General features: G+C 41.7%; 1 protein-coding gene across 1 annotated transcript in view; it reads left to right on the top strand.

Annotated features, from left to right (window-relative positions):
* The window catches only part of lrfn1 (leucine rich repeat and fibronectin type III domain containing 1), a 195,447-nt gene that overhangs the window by 57,262 nt on the left and 120,855 nt on the right, over window positions 1–17,330 (top strand). The window contains exon 2 of the mRNA XM_035383818.1: window positions 15,089–15,146. The gene's annotated coding sequence lies outside the window, so the exon portion shown is untranslated. The remainder of the gene's footprint in view (window positions 1–15,088; window positions 15,147–17,330) is intronic.

Here is a 17,330-nt window from a genome sequence, read left to right as displayed (position 1 = left end):
TGTGTGTCTGCGGGTGTGTGTGAGTCTGTGTGTGTGTGTGCGTGCATGCGTGCGTGCACATACTTCTCTCTACCCCTTTTATTGTCATGTGACATTACCCCGGTGTCGTCCGGGGCTCCGTAGGGTAATTGGAGGGAAGCAGGACCTGTGCGGGGCTATGCCACATTCCCCTTCTGAGGACAATGACTCATCACCTGGGACCCATAGGTCTCCCATTCTTTATATTCAACATGGTGTCAAATTAGGGTCAGGCAGAGGGCTTTTATATATATATATATATATATATATATATATATATATATATATATATATATATATATATAAAAGGTTTTGTTCAGATTTTTGTCTTGTTTTCCTGTTGTTCTGTCACTGACATCCCACGCTACCTCCTGGCTTACAGGGGACTGGAAAAGAAAAAAAGCTGCTTTGGTTTAATCTATCAGTTTGCTGGTTCTTGATGCGATTACATTTTCTGTACAACGTCCTGTTTTTCTCACCTGTTCCTGTGTGCTCACGTGCTCAATAGTACAGCAATGACTTACATTCAAAGATACACAAGTCATTGTATCCATATTTAATTTACCTAATCTGAATGTTTTGTCCTTGTGTGTAGTTTGATGCAAAGGAGGAGAAGCCTTGGATGAACTCATAGTTGTACAGGTTTTATAATTGATTCTGTCTTACAAAGGCTTCTGTCCATAGCAATGACAACATTTAGGGCGAAGCCATTGAGCCTAATGGTAGGTTTCTTCATTTTTCAGGATTTAACATAATGATACATTTGCGATATTTAATTTGAACCAGACCATTACAGCGATATGTTATGTTATGTAAATGTATCTCATATGCCATAAGAACAGTCTGGATGAAGTAGCAGTATCTATTGTGCTTTTTTCAGCTTGCTAAGGCCTGTTTTCCAATGTAAATTTGTTTTTATTTATTCCTCCCACAAAAAAAAAAAAAATGTAAGGCTGTGCCTGGTCATCTGTCCAAGTGAATAACTATGAGTTGGAATTGGATTCATGTGGAAATTAACAACCTACATGTTCCACAACGCGGCGTTAAATTAATTTCTGTGCAAACAGAGGTTTTATTTATAATATCCTAAAGGGTCTAATTAATTAATCAGCTATACAGTACTTCCCCGACCTCAGATATAGCTGGAGTAAAGCTAAAATTTAAACTTGCTACCCTGAATGAAGGTTCATGAACTGTAATAAGCTGTCAATTGCTGACTTTTGGATGAGTCGAAAATGTTTGTTTTACACATCAGAAGAAAGAAGGGAGAGAATGCTAACCGCACACTGCGAAAAGAGGCATCAGTCTGACTCATGAAGGCACTGATTTGCTCAGCTCACATACTGCCAATACAAATAGGTGCTAAAGTTCACAAAAGAAAAAAGACAAAATAAAAAAGGGGGGAAAAAAGAACAAACATTTTGGTCTCACTCAGACCTTCATCGGTGCTGAAAAGTGCAACTGTCACGAGCACTTAGGGTGTGTAGTCACAAACCAGGAAACAATCGTCTTCAAAGCAATTTTGGCTTCATGAAGGCTTGTTCTACAATTAAAATGTTTCCTTTGCCTTTAAATAAATCAGTTTTTTTTTGGGGGGGGGGGGATTTTGTTTTCCAAACAATGTAAATTCAGTAATGACAAAAAATTATATGCCAGACCATATGTCTGAAAGAAAGAAAGGTCAAAGGTTGTGTGGGTATTGTCTTCCTCCAACTCATGTCTGTGTAAGGCCAGCTGTGGGGTGATAAGAGCAGCGGCTGACATCACATGCTTCAGAGCAGAGCATGACAGGCATTTAGCAGACGCTCTTATCCAGAGCGACTTACACAACTTTTTTGCATAGTATTTGCATCTATTTATACAGCTGGATATATACTGAAGCAATGCAGGTTAAGTACCTTGCTCAAGGGTACCTGGTAATCGAACCTATGACCTTCAGGTCACAAGACCAACTCCTTACCCATTATACTACACTGCCACCCATGCACAGAGCACATGCTTATCTGTGCTGTGGCAAATTGATAGCAGAGATTGAGACAATTAACACTGCCCGTGAAAACAACTTGCCATTTTAAAGTGGGAGAAAGAGTGGAAAAAGCATTCAGAAAAGTAAAAAGTTAGAACTTAAAGTTAGGCCAGTGTTCACGCACGTTTAATCCTCATGACTTTGCGTGCCATTACAGGTTAGCTTTGGGGAAGGGCGGACAACAGCTTCTGTCTGGCTCTCTATGACAGAAACAGTAAAATGTCCTCCCTCTGATTACACTTAGAAAGACCGGTAGCCAGCGCCAGTCTTTATTTAAACCCTGTTCAGTAGAATACCTTTAGGGTTTCAAGCATGGAGAAACAGACTGAATGCCTAAAGAACTCTTTGAAGAGTTGGAATCTCCAAAAAAAAAAAAAAAAAAAATACTGCTGGGCAAACCAACGACATACTGATTTGAAAAGCGGCTCGAGTAAATCCATCACAGAGACCGGCAGCTCAGACTACTGGGATGATGCTTGGTACAGTAATGTCTGTTGTTTTTGCTATTTGTTCTCATATTTGTGTGTCTTGATTGATTGTAATGTTTCAGATGCTTAGCTGAGTGTTTACTGGGGGCTGATTGACAGTCTTGACATTTCACAAAACCTCCCATTCTCACAGCTGAATTTACATGCAGGGATTTAGGTCAGGCTGTTCTGTTCGCTTGTGACAGGGTACTGAAGTGTTGAAGTCCAAAACCACCGGGCTGTAAATCAAGTGCCTTTTACCTCTAAATCATCACGCCGACATGCTTCGGCTTTATTATTTTTATTGTTGTTGTTGTTGTGAAAAAGGGCTTTTCTTAAGGAGAGGATTTAAAGGTCACTGTCTCGCTCTCGTTGTAAAAACCTTCGACTTGAGCTGCTGTCTTACCCTTGTAAATGGTTGCTTAATGTAGGCCATTATGAGTGTAAAGGGGAGAATTGATGGGATAGGCAGGGTGGGGGATGTATCTCTCAAGACTAATGTAGTACACAGTCCTCAGGGTAAGGTCACTATCTTTCACAATGCTAATGCTTCAACGAAGGGAAAGTGCTATGCGCTTAACTTCGGGAAGCAGGAGGGTTTAGAGCAATTACTATGCGTACTATTAAGCATGCTCATTAGTAAATAAGACAAACTTTATTAGCAAACCAGGGTATGTTGAAACACTTTGGTTTCGCCATGTAGAAATTACAGCACCCCCCCCCCCCCCCCCCCCCCCCCCCCCCCCCCATTTCAGGGCACAATAATGTTTGCGATGTATTAATGGTATGTAAATGAAAGTAGTCGGTCATGCTTAGTACTTTGTTGCATATCCTTTGCATGCAATGATTGCTTGAAGTTCATGCCCCCTGGACATAGCCATGTGCTGATTCTCTTCTCTGGTTATGCTCTACCAGGCCTGTACTTCAGCCATCTCCAGCTCCTGCTTGTTTTGGGGACTAGCTCCTTTGCTGATTTAGCAGTATGTCTGGGATCATTGTCTTGCTGTAGGATGAAGCGCCATCCAATGAATTTGGAAGCATTTTGTTGAACTTGATTGAGCAGATAAGATGCTTCTATACTCTTCAGAATTCATTAACGAAATCATTAATGAAGATAAATGAACCAGTAACCCCTGGCAGCATACATGCCCAAACCATAACACCCCACCACCATGTTTCACAGGTGAGAACAAAATCCAAATTCACACTGGTTTAGTCACTGGTTTTGAAATACAGTATAACATGCAAAAGTGTAAATTCTCTTTTACTAAAAGTCTAAAACCAGTACATTTGACCCAAACTGAACACAAGGGTTAATATCACACTTAATATTTTCATGAATGACAGCTCAATCATCAGGATTTTATTGGCTCTTTGAGTACAAATTAGGCCAGATTCATGAAAGTAGGTACTTTTGGGTTGAGTGTGTACGGCTTAATAGCCAGCGCTGAAATGGACTCAGTTAACCAGCGCCAATTATATGCTGATATCACCAATCGGTGGCTTCAGCAGTGCTGTGAAATGCTGTGGCAGCATTGCATGTTATCGTGATCCACACACTAACAAGGGCTGTGACAAGTGTTGGGCTTGAATACGCCTGTCTGCTGAATTGGAAACTAGTTAATAAGTTCACACAGAGAAAGAAACGTGCTAATGAAATTTCCCAGGTTTTTATTTATTTATTATTTTTTTACCTGTTCATTTTCATAACTCTTATCAACTGTAGTATATTTTAAAATTCTATTCACGTACTCGAACCAAGCCTTTATATATTGATAATGTTGATTGTGCTCGTGAACATCTGCGGTAAACATGCTAACAGATTATCTTCTGCGCTTGCTACATAAAAAGAAATTCTGGTGAAGAGTGGCAGTCGTTAATTGAACGTGTTGGCCGTAGCCAACTGGGTGGCTTCCCTGTAATCACACCTAGAGAAAATGCCCCCTGGGTGACGTGAATTCTAAGGAACATCAAAGCTATGCCAGAGTGAGGCTGGCACCAGCACGCAACTTTGCAATCTTTTTTGACATTTGTTGGAGATCCAGCCTAATGAATTGGGTTATGCCTAACGGGAACCCCTGGCGGCTGACTGATATCACACAGGCACTTGCCAAATATCGGCTCTTTCGCAAACGTGGCTCGTTACGGACATGCCGAATACAAGTTTTTTGCGAGGCTTTCTTGCTGGTTTTGTTGATTTTGGATGGCTGAGTTATGCGAGTTGGATGACCGCAGGAATGATCAGTTTTAAAATAACTCGCCAAAGGAGTCTGAGTCCAGCAGGGACTAAAACTAGATTAGATTTTCCGCTCGTAATTTCGTTCTGTACTGACAGACGGGCAAGCCAGTACAATAAACACATGGACGGATGGACAGATGAATACCGTAGATCTGATGTCTCTTGTCAGGACTGTTGAAATGAGAAGAGTGATGTAGCAGAAAGTGTTGAGATGTAAGGGTTCCTGCAGGTTTTTTAAAATCAGAATAATATATTTCTGGAATATTTATGTATCTGAAATTCCAAAGAAAAATGATGTTGCAATAAAACAAGCATTACCTACTTCAAGTTGACTTATGTCCTTAATTTTCTAAGTTTTTTTTCTCCCCCAAATACAGTTTTCCCAGTTCAGAACCCAACTAATTTGATCCTATCTTTACTCACATTTTTACTCTTTTTCTCTGAATTGTTCAGCTGTGTTTGGCTAAAGGTCGTCTTATCGCTGCATCCTGTTTGTTAATTCAGGAGTGCGCAGAGAGCCAGCGTTCTCTCTCTCTAAAGCACGCATTCCTGTCAGCTTCCTCTTATTTTCACCCGCTTTTCCATCAGCTGTGCAACATGGCGAGACTCCGCAAATGAATCCCTCCTTGCATTGCATTACATTGCATTGCGTTCATTTAGCAGATGCTTTTTTCCGGAGCAAAGTACAATACTAAAGGACATAATGTGTGTTCACCTGATTCATACGAGCAGTAGAGCCAGACCTGGATAAAAACACCAGCAGGCCAGCGAGTCCACATGCAGCACTAAAGCACTAATGCAATTTAACTGTGCTAGCCAAGAGCCAAAATGGACGACAAAAACATACATATTACATCTGGAACAAGGCCCCAAAAAGAGAAACATACAGCCATAAAATACCATGGATGTACAAACGACAAGGGTTGGGGATTAAAGGGATACCAAGATGTGAACAAACTCCAAAGGCCATCAAAAGGCTATAATCAAAATTGGATATTGAAGCTCTCTTATACCTGCACTAAGGAAGTAATTGAACCGTACTTACTAATCAGAAGCACATGTGAAGCAGTTTGTCCCAAACACATTATGGTGCCCGGAAATGAGGGGATTATTTACAAAAAAAGTGCTATAATTTTTATGTGGTGAAACCAAAATGTATTAAAATACCCTTTAATAAAAGCTGAGAATCTACACTTTTAACCACATGTGCATTGTTTGACTGAAAACCTAAAAGTACAGGGCCAAATCGAGAAGGAAAAAAAGAAGTCTTAACCCCGGACATTATGGAGCTCACTGCACATAGATATATCTTACACTTATCTGCAAGCCAAAGTTAAGGACGAATGTTGATACAGGTCCTAGCCTACCTTGGTCTAAACTCAGCTTAGCGCAATGAGTCATGAGTAGTCTAGTAAGATATGTGGAGGAGATCCATCACCGCGATTATAAGTTTACTCTGTCACCTCTCAGAAATCAGGATTGATAAACAGTGAGGAGGAGGGGAAGCCCTGCCCAGCTGTGGCACCGATAATCTCCAGGGGTGGATCCCAGCCCTACTTTAGCTAGAAATAATGTTTACCGTGTAAAACGCCCTGACTGAGGAGTAAACAAGCCAGAGCCAGCGCAGCATATGCTCCCCATAAAGGCTTTCAAGCCAGTCACGTGACATCGTTTTTCATTCTTTGGCCTGATTAGGGCCCGGGAGTGCTAATCCGGAGTCGGGGGAACCGAATTAAAGCCAAAGCTTTCGGCAACAAAAAAACCTCTCGCTTGCGCCATATTGTTTTTTTTCTTCTTCTTTTTTTCCCATGGGTTTCGCTTGTAGAGACGTACCAAACGAAAAGGGCCTTTGTGCCCTGCCGCGTTCATAATGACTGATTTGTGACCCGATTACTGTCGTGACGTTTTCCCGTTCTGAATTTTCGAAGAATGAACGAAGGCGTCAGTTTTACACATCCATCGGGCTGTGCGCTAGCGTTTGTGCGCCGGTTTGCGGAAGTGTATTTGGTACGGCGCTCTCCTGTATCCTTCCAGATTGGCAGCCTGTTCCTCGAATTCAGTCACGTCCACGGTCCTCATTGAGCTGTCACTGATCTCTGAATTGAAGCAAGGTGGCGGAATCGGCTTCTTCCCACATTCAAATTCGGGTCCTCCGCGTTCTTTCAGTGCTTTACCCACCCCTGGGACACTCCGCGGGCGGAGGGGGAAATTAAACGTTCGACAGAACAAAAGCCACAGACCTATGATTATCCTAATTTGCTTCAAAAGGAGATGTAAGGTATTTGTAAAAAAGCGGCGGTTCCACATTTTCGCCGGAAAATACCGGTCGAACAAAGCGAGCATTCACCGCGTTTTCCTTGGCAAGGCGAGACGCGGCGCCGTCCAAATTTTTCACTTCTCTAGGCGAGCGAGCGTGTTGGCTTTAGTCTCCTAATCCCCTTTCAATATCCCTTAGAAATGTCAATATGCCGACACGAATGCACAAGATGGAGGTCTTTGGCGGCTTACTGTTAAGAACTAGCAGTCCTGCGCAGGTGACTGTTTGTCGTTAGCGAGGCCACGCCTCTTCAGCCGTGGTTGGACAAAAACAGATGCGTGCCCTCAATGTCAGTGCTGGCAGGGGTTCTGCGTTCATGTCTGTGGGCGTGTGTGTAATGTGTAGCCAATCACATTTTATTCTTATGCACGTTCTGGCATTGACAGAGATTTGCCCCGCCCCTCCAGCGGCTTCGTTCCGCCCCAAAGCTGTACAGTAGATCTGTTGCGCAAATAATTGGCGATATCTTTTCAAAAGCCCTGGGGCGTATCTCATGGACTCAGAAAACTAAATGTGTTAGCATGCGTCGTTAAAGAGCCACTTCGCACGGCGTGCTTGCTGCTTATTGGTGGAGCTCTGCTCCAGTCAACCAAGACTTTGCTCAAATCACTGGCATGCTCACCTTCTTGTCCGGACACCTTTGTGATTTTGTAGGAGTGGATAGGCGACTGAAATGTTTTTCTGGTTGGGGAGGGGGGGCGTGGTGAGGGGGGACTCGGATAGAGAGAAGGCAGGGTAAATGAAGATAGCAGGGAGGGCTGTGTTGGAACAATCTGTTTTTTGTGGTCTCTGTCTATCTCCTTGTTATTTATGTGAGGCCTGTGGGTGTGCTGATCTTGGCCGGGATTATAAACAGAGCTCTGGCTATCATCGTACCAAAGAGCACGCTTGTGCGGATAGACAAGACAAACACTGACTTGCTTATTACCACTGAATAAGATCGTAAGTACAAAGAAAAAAACCTAATGATGAACAAACTCTGACAGCACTGAATAAACTCTAAACACTCTAACCAGGCGGATTTTACGCTGAACATTTCGCTATGTGACAGCCATGTTCTTGCCCAGCTGATCATAATGTGACAACTTCTTAGCCAAGTGTATTTATTAATAATAATAACAATAATAGCAGTAATACGAAATTCTATTGATACTGAATGAAATGTATAACCTGAAGGAGCCTGTACTGAATCCAATATTATAGGCCATTTTTAAACCAATAAATCTTAAAAAGTAAATAAAGATTTGGCTGATTTTTTTTTATTTTTAAAAGGTTATTGGAATTACATGTACACTCCAGTTACATTTATTTAAAAAATACATTTTCTTATATAAAATAAAGTGGTCTTTATTTTCATACAAATCACATTGAAAAATAATTCTCACCCAAAAAGCTGTCCAAAAATGCATTTTATTTTAAAGAGTTCACTTTAGCAGTTTGGACACTTTTTAGACTGTGATTGTTTGAACACATTCTGAAGGGAAAATTATTATTTTGTTTCTCTGTCGTTTCTTGCGGCTGTTATTTCTGTTAAAGAATGTAACGCAGTGAAAGGCGAGATTTGTTTTGAGCCGTGACATTTAAAGCATTTCGGTTTCTTTGTCTCGCCTTTTCTCTCAGATAATCTATGAGTTTTAACATACCGTTTTACTTATCAACCGAATATGTGGTCCGCTGATAATGGTTTCTTCTTCTTCTTTTTACCGAGCGAACACGAGCTAACGTGTCCAGCTGGCTAAGAACGCAGTCTCGCCGTTCGTGCTAGTCCGTTGCCTGCTGAGGCTAACGTGCTGTAGCTGCCAAGGCTGCCGTCCGTGCGGTTGTGCTGCCGAGGGTTTCTGGGACCCGGGGGTGGCTCTTCGCGCTCGCTGTGGGGGGAAACGAGGCCTCTAATCTCTGGAGGAGTGACATTATCTTCCCCCGGGACTCGGGGGTGGCCGTGCCAGCAGTGTCTGCCCAGACAGGACCTGCTGGGAAAACCATATGGCCCGCACGAATCCGAATCAGCCTCTGGGGCACGTTGTGGCCTCAGCGCTGACTGCCATTTCCAATTATTATCTAATCAAGTGCATCTGCTTTTATTTGCTGTCTAGTCGCTTCTGAAACTAACAGATAAATGGGAAAAAAATAGAAAGAAACTCGTGTCTAATACCTGCATTCACTGGTACCAGGTGGATAATATTTATGGTTTAAAGATTATTTTGTGTATTTTTTACATTCTTGTACGCATGAAAAAGTTTGTTAATCTGTGACTGTATTTTAATTATTAATACTTAGAGTTCAATTAACAACATCTGGAACTGCAGCATCTGTTTAATCAAAGACATGTGCACCGTGACTGTGTATTGCTATTCAACATTGCGTTGTATTACTTAATAATTAAGTACTTAAATAATTGATTGATGAATTAATTAGCAGATCTTGAGACACAAGTCACTGACTGAGACGCTGTATGTGAAACAGAGGTGGCGTCTTTCTTATTTAGTAAAACTGAATAATTTTAGAGTGGCATAACTGCTGGGCCATCTGCCAAGATGCTGTGCCATCTCCACTCCAAGTCTGAAGATGTTTATTTTAAAGTGGATCCTCAGGTGAAATGGAGATGCAGAAAAAAACCTCCAAATTCTCCATGAGTCACCATGAATGGGATTACGCTCTAAATCACTGGAAACTCAGAGATACACAAACATAGGAAGGGATACATCCACCAAGACAGGACTTGATTATCGTGATTTTTTTTTTTTTTAAATCTTTTTTATCATCTCTCTGAAACCAGGGACATGTTCAGTACAATACATTGTTTCCAATATTGTCTTTGCTTTTATGCCCATATTTACCTTCAGTTGAGGAGCACAAATATTTTTGTCAGACTGATGGACTAATACAAAAAGTTCTGTTCAGTTTGCAGACACATCTGAGCAAAGACAATTTTACAAATTATTTGGTAGTTAAAATAAATACGCAATTCTTCTTAAGGATTGAACATGCATATTTTTGAAAATTATTTGAGTCTCAACAGTGCGTCAAAAGTGAAGTAGATTTTACAACGTAGTGGCCCTCGTGTTCATCACAAAACAGTTTTCTGAAATGCGGAATGACATATAAATGCTGCACACGGTAATTATACCTCAGTCGCATGAAAGATGGCCGTGAACTATTTTTTTTATTGAAAAAACACATTAATTGGCCTCTTGAGAAGAGCATTACAGCTGTGCGTCACACGACAGGCATTCAAAATGGAAATTAGACCGAGACCCCAGCTCTTGCATTGTGTAGCTAATGAGTTCATCTCGCCACCCTCCCTTGTGTCTGCAGGACTAAGAGTAATAACAGCACTTTTTTCTTTTTTTTTTGTAAGGCAGGCTATTCATTATATGCAGCATATTGATAAAGTATGGGAGGGTTCAGCTTGATATGCCTCTGTCCCCCCTCTCTTTTTTAGCAGGCAGTGACACAGGGCAGTCGAGAGTCTGCAGTCGAGATGGTAATCGCAATGGCTTCCGTGGCAATTAAATCTGACTGAGGAACTTCAGCACTTGGCCTTTTGTAATTACAGTGCTGTTGGATAAGGCTAACGGGGGGGGGGGGGGGGGGGGGGGATTTGGATTTGGGGGGGCTTGTCTTTGCTAAGTCATCAGGCTGAACACTATGGCTGCGTCTAAAATGGCAAAAATGCCAGCGTAGACAGCGTTCCAAGGCAGGAAGGCGTCGCGGCGCGTCTCTTTCGAAAGTTAGCGAGAAACGATGCTCGCTGAGGTGCCATCACTCGGACGACTCGAGGGATGTATCTGTTCCTGGGTAGGCTATCCCACAAGCCTTTGCGTTTACCTGAGGCTTCTTCCGTTAGAATAATGGTGGCTGAAAACAGCTGTAGAGCTTGTTTTCAAGTGTGAATATATAACGGACTTCATAATTTGTTGTAGCTATATATTTTTTTATAATACATTTAAATTATCTAATACACTGGAATAACGTATTTGATGTTTTTAAGTGTTTGAGCCTCCGTGGACTAGCCAGGTAACTTGCTTGTAATCCGCATCGTTATCGCGCAACTTTTCCGTGACTTTATCCTGCCTTCAGAGCGCATCCCAAATCCGTTTCCTGTTGAGGTTCCTTCTCCGTTAGGACGCTGCCTTCAACGGGAGCTCACATTTTTAGGATGCAGGCGACGAGGCAGCTGCCTTCTGTTCGAGAGGCGTGCCTGTGTCACCCCGCGCATGCAATCGCCTGAGAGGCCCGCAGACCTCTTTGTGCTCGTTTGCAACATGATTTGATGCGATGGGAGCGGCTGGTTCAGCTGTTCATTTTACTTATGTTGTGTACTGTCTTGCTGCAAAAATAAATGAACAAATAAATAAATAAATAACCGATTGCACACACAAAATGTAAGCATGTAAGTATAATATCTACTGCTATTCTGTATATCTCAATATTGATGTATTTTACTGACCCTATATTCATCTAGGGAGATCTGTGAAATGGGCCTGCACCATGCAATTGAGCTGGTTTTTTTCAGTGGAATATGCTGTATCTCGTGAAAACATAAACAGCATGAGTGGCTCTAGAAAAGATTGCCGTATTTAGCCAGAGGAGAACATCTTCATATGCGCAGTACTGCTGGGGAACTGCACGCCAGAAACAGGTTTAATCTATATATCCGGTTTCTAAAAATGGAAACTAGATACATAGAGGCACGTCAGCCCGGAGTCTCGGCCGAAAGAAATTACGGTCGTTCGCTGCAGCACAACACAAATTGCATGGTCGTCAGGGACGACTGGCTGCGCATGACCGTCTAAGATTATAGCGGTAGAGGAGAGCTGAAGAACGCTGAAAAAATGGGGAGGGGGGGGGCGGAGGGAGGGGTGGTTTCATAAATGAGGAAATACCAGCGAGGCACATGGAGATTTGTTGCAGTGATGCATGACTAGTTAAGAGGCAACAGGACTTATGCAGCTGACCCCAACACATTCTCCAACGCGGAATTACTGGCTATGTGCATTTGTAAAATGCTGTATTAAAAAATACAGGGAGTAGAATATTACTGCGCCTAAGCTGGGAGTGCTGTATCATTGATTATGAAGATGAATCTCGGAGGTGCTTTATTAAAAAACCGAGCATTTTGTCAGGATTGAGGAAAAGCCTGAAAACAGTGAAAGCCTGCTGGGTCCAAAGGATGCTCCACTGTGTTAAAGTGAGTTCAGCTCAGCTTGGTGGACTGTATTAGCGTAAACACACTACATTGTGATCAAGCCTGGATTCAGTCCACATGCTTCCTTAACTTTCACTTGTAAATGCGTGCCCTCAGTATCAGTTCTTTGCGTACGGTTTCTTTAATGTTGGTGATTTCTGAATCGACCGAACTGTGTGACGAGGGAATAAAGCACTTTGACTGTGGATTTGATTGTTGTCACAAATGAAGGCAAAATGCAGAATTAATGAGTTTTTGTAATTAGAAGGTACGCAGTATTTACGGGATTAATGTTCACACCATGTTCTCTTTCTACATTAGGAGTGGCCAAAAATAAATCAGCGTGCTCTGACAAGCTGCCTTGTGTACGTACTATCAATGACCATTTGGCTTTTTTATTTTTTAATGGTGTGTTTCAAAAGTGTGAATATGACTGAGCAAGAATGAGCTAGCCTAGCTCTTACATCATAGAACCACTGATTGTATTGGCAAGCGAAAGATAGCATTACATTTTATTTTTAAATTGCATTTGTTAACTTTTATTTTGAAATACATTTCTTTTGGAATACATCATTTGAGAGCCATGAACCGAACACCGTGAACTGCACATCATTTGAGAACCATAGCTATTCCATGCATGTTCTTACTAGGCATAACTGAAGCAGCTGGCCTGATTTATTTTTAGTTTGTCTTCTGCTGAGTTTAGCTTTCTTTCTTGTTTGATCTGCGCTGCATCAAAGAAAAATGAGTATCATCATGAGTATGCCATTAGCCAGGCCAGTTGGATGTTGGCCTTCCCTCAATGCCAGGATGTTTATTTGCAAAAATAAAAGCATTAACTCTACCAGCATTGTCAGCACTCTATTGCTAAATTAACGGGGGGGGGGGGGGGGGGGGGGGGGAATAGTGGATCATTTAGCCATGTAGAGGTAGAGAACTTGCTAGCTTTATAGTGGCAGGTGTCAGGGCATTCAGGGGTTTGTGAAAACGCATTTCAAGCAATTCCAAAAACAGTTTGTATGTTATGTTTCCAGATGCTGTACATGTAAACATAAATTGAAAACTTAAGCAGTCCAACCCCCCCCCCCCCAGAAAAAAAAGAAAAGAGACAATCACTTAAACCCGCAGCATACAGTTTTTTTTAAAAGGGCATACATAATTATATAAATATCAGTCTTTACCGTTTGAGGTTTTTTTTCCCCCCACTGGGGAATTTTTTTTCCTCAAATGCTGACCTTTTGTGTTCAGGCCTTATTTTGGCTAAATTTACCTATTTCTGTTTCCTCTATACACTATACACCATCTTTGTCACAGTGTCACTATAAAAAAGCACTATACAAACAATATTGAATTGAACTGGACTAAATTGAATTGAATTAAATTGAATGTGCCAAGGGACACAGTTAGATTGTACACTAAAACTTGGCTACAACTGAAATAATATTTTTTTAAATCCCAGAAAGTGAGCTGTTCCTTTATAATTGTCTTAATAAAAAAATAGCTTGTGTTTAGCAGGAATTATTATATTATTCTATTACATTACAGGCATTTAGCAGGGACTCTTATCTTGTGACTTTCATAGCTTTTTACATAGCATCCATTTACACAGCTAGATATATACTGAAGTGCCTTGCTGAAGGGTATAACGGCAGTGTCCTACCTGGGACTGAACCTATGACTTTTGGGTTACCAGACCAGCGCCTTACCCATTATACTACACTGCTGTCCTGCAGAATCAGGTGGGGAAAGTAATGCAATGAACAATATGGGTCCAATACCTTTTCCTCTGCGCTTTGCTTGATCTCCAGAAGTAGTCAAAGACCCCAGCCTCAGTGTTTTGATATCTTCCATGCAACGGAGATGTAGGGATGAGCTTCATCTCAGAAGGACCCCTGAGGTTTCAAGCATCTCTTTCCCCCCATTTCCCCTTATTGGAACATTAAAGGATTCATCTAGATGGTACTTTACTTGCCTACGCTCTATAGTTGTTTAAATTGGATCCAACAAAGCTAATTAAACCAATTCCGGGTATTTGGATTTTATTGCATTCCCATTGCCATAAATTGAAATTAATCTTTCAAATTACACATTGTGGAGAGATTCAATTCGGCATTACATTCATTGCCATAAATTGGAATTAATCTTTCAAATGACACATCGTGGAGAGATTCAACACGGCATCGCATTAAAACCTCAACAATTAGTTCCGACGCTACCTGCTTCATGATTTTAATATGGTGCCTCAATTTGGTTATATAGCCTGTTCTTTTGCGATAACACATCTGCTTTCATGTTGTCTGGGTACGGCTAAGTGGCCATTTTGATTTATTCGGTTAGCAATGCGTCTTTCTTGTCGTGCGCACAAGGTACGCGTTCTTCTGTAATGTCTGCGTTAACGGTTGGATTGTAGCAGAGCTTTGATTGATTGAGGTCTCTAATAAAACTCTGCAGGTGACAAAAAGCTCCCTGGTATTTCAGAAATTACTCGCTGCTGGATTCTCCTCAGAAATAATCCTGGGCAGGATTCGACTATAATAACATGAACAACCTGCATGTCTTGTTTACTTTCATATCCACATTTGTTACATAGTCCATTAAGGAATTCTAATTGCTTTGAGTTGTCCTGATTAGTTATTATAGTGACAGTTTTTAAGTCACATATCAGGGTGAACTATATTTTAGAACATTAGTTTACCAAAATAGCATTGCAAAGTGAAAACATTGTGATTGCATTTTTTTGCTCAGAATGGAACCATAATTGGTCGATGTCTCGCACCCTTCAGGAATGCAGTCCTGCGTGATTCCATTTCTCTCTCACTTTTTCTTCCTGCAGGCGACACCGAGGTTGCCGTTGAACGGAACGCAGTGAGCAGAGAAGGCAGGGAATTCTGGTGAGTGTGGTTTGCGTTTTTGAATTTAAATTAGGAGCCATCTTTTGCATAACACGTGGGCTACTTGTCCATCTGTATGCCGTGACTGTTTCATTTGTATTGGCTCTCGAGCTGATCCATGATTATTATTGTCCTGAAAATTCACACCAAAATATAGTCATTGTAGAATTTGTATTGTGCATTGCAGTTGTGGTTTTTTTAACTCCAACATATGATGTTCTTTACCAACTGCAGTTATAAACCTCTGTTATTTAGCATCGTGATCAGGGAGAGCAGTTGTAAACAGTCCAGGAAGACCTTTTTTCTACAACGGTTCAACAGTGCTTCTGGTCATAAATCATTTGGCAATGTGACAACTGCACTATAAAAAATGTAAGCTGTCTGAATACTGAATTTCGATCCGATGGCTTTGGCATATAAAGAAAGATTACAGGAACGTTGTGGGAGATATGACAGGGGAAAAATGAATGTGTGTGTGGTTATTTTTTTCTGGTTTATAGAAAAAAATATGTAATTGACATGATGGTTGGTGAACAGATTTTATTTCTGACAATGGTTATTCCCTTTCACTTTAAAATATGGTCTGATGTAGGACAGCTATTTCTATTGACAGCATACAGTCAGATTTACTCGGGTTTCAAGTCTAAATTACTGTTCGTTTACAACTGGCGTTGCAGTGCCTAATAGTTGATAAGTGCTTGGTTCTGAAGTGACCTCTGAATACTCTGCCAATCAGTCATTTTCTACAGCACTGTGTGACCCATTCAGGAACCCTGAAATATCCGTGCTTTTGCCCTCCTCTAAATCTCAGAATATGCTTTCAGAGGAAATTGAGAATGAGATTTTCCTTTTCCCAGGCTCCCTTTGGTATTGATATGATCATTTTATTTATTTTTTTAAAGGCGCTCGAGGGCCAGAATAGCTTTTAGGTTAGATTCAAATAACCAGGCAGCCTTGGAGTGAAAGAAGCGAAAGGGCTTTACGGTGCCCTGTGAAAATGGGGGTCCGTAAATCGATCGGGTGAAAATGGCGGTTCGCTTCGTTAGAGCGCATTTTCGCTTTTTTCGGCGATCATAGTGGTCGGGACAAAATTGCCTTTGAACTCCATCTGGGCGTCGCCAGTTTGTGGGTCGGCCGGCTGTGACAATGATGGTGTTTGTGCGGCGAAGCCCCAGAATGATGACAGGCTAGAGGCTAGTAGCAACGCTGCTGCCAGGCTTGAGCCCTGTCAGAGTTTTGGCCAGCCAGTGTACACCAATCACAGTGAGATTAACGCGACCTTTGACTCCGGGTTAAGTCGCCACGCTCTTGTACAGGTGTGTATTGGCACACAAAATATTATAGGCTCTGTTCTTCCCAGAGCAGTTTTGATGGTGTATTTTGTCAAACCAAGATGGAATTCACTGTGCTTGACTCTGTGCTGCCAACTGTTGCTCTGTAGGCTGTGGATGAGATCTGCATATTTGCCTTAAAGTAATTAAGCAAAAGGATCTGGGATTTGTAGTTCTCATCCAATGACGTGAGTGTACTGTAGAAAGGCCGCAGATGTCAACCAGTGACAAAGGGAGTTCAGTAATCCTCTGTGGAAATAATTGCTTTTTTCTATGCATTGGCTCACCTTGATCAATAATCCAAGCCCTGCTTGGCTTGTTTCTGGACAGGAAATACACAACAGGACATGACTCCTATTCCTCAGGTTTGGCCCTGTTTATGGGTCCTTAAATTACAGCTCAACGACAGACAGGTCCTTATAAACTACAAGTCCAGGCAGCTTAGGGAACAGGATGACTTTTATTATTAATGTATGTATAGTGTCATGCAGGGCTGGGGGTGGTCACTGTATCACATGGCAAACAGACAGAAATAAAAAAGGGGACTTGTTGCCATTTATTTCACCCTCAAACTAAAAATAACAGAAAGCCTATGAAAAAAGAGAAGGCCAACCTGGTAGCCAAAGGCAAAAGAAAAACACAAAAAAACAAAATCACAAAAGGAAAAGGAAAACAGTCACACGGTCCAAAAACCCATCCTCCAGTAAGCCTCACAACCAGGCCTTTTATTAAGCCCAATGACAGGTAATTGGTCACAGCCTTAGTGATTACCATGTATCTCAGCAGTGGCCATATATGTGCTTGGGCCCAGTGCTGCCCTCTAGTGGACAGCACCACCACTCCCTTTCGGGAA

This window comes from Anguilla anguilla, chromosome 12 (genome assembly GCF_013347855.1).
Source record: "Anguilla anguilla isolate fAngAng1 chromosome 12, fAngAng1.pri, whole genome shotgun sequence".
Lineage (NCBI taxonomy): Eukaryota > Metazoa > Chordata > Actinopteri > Anguilliformes > Anguillidae > Anguilla > Anguilla anguilla.
The sequence above is the reverse complement of the archived record's forward strand: the minus strand, read 5'-3'. Positions and strand labels throughout refer to the sequence as shown.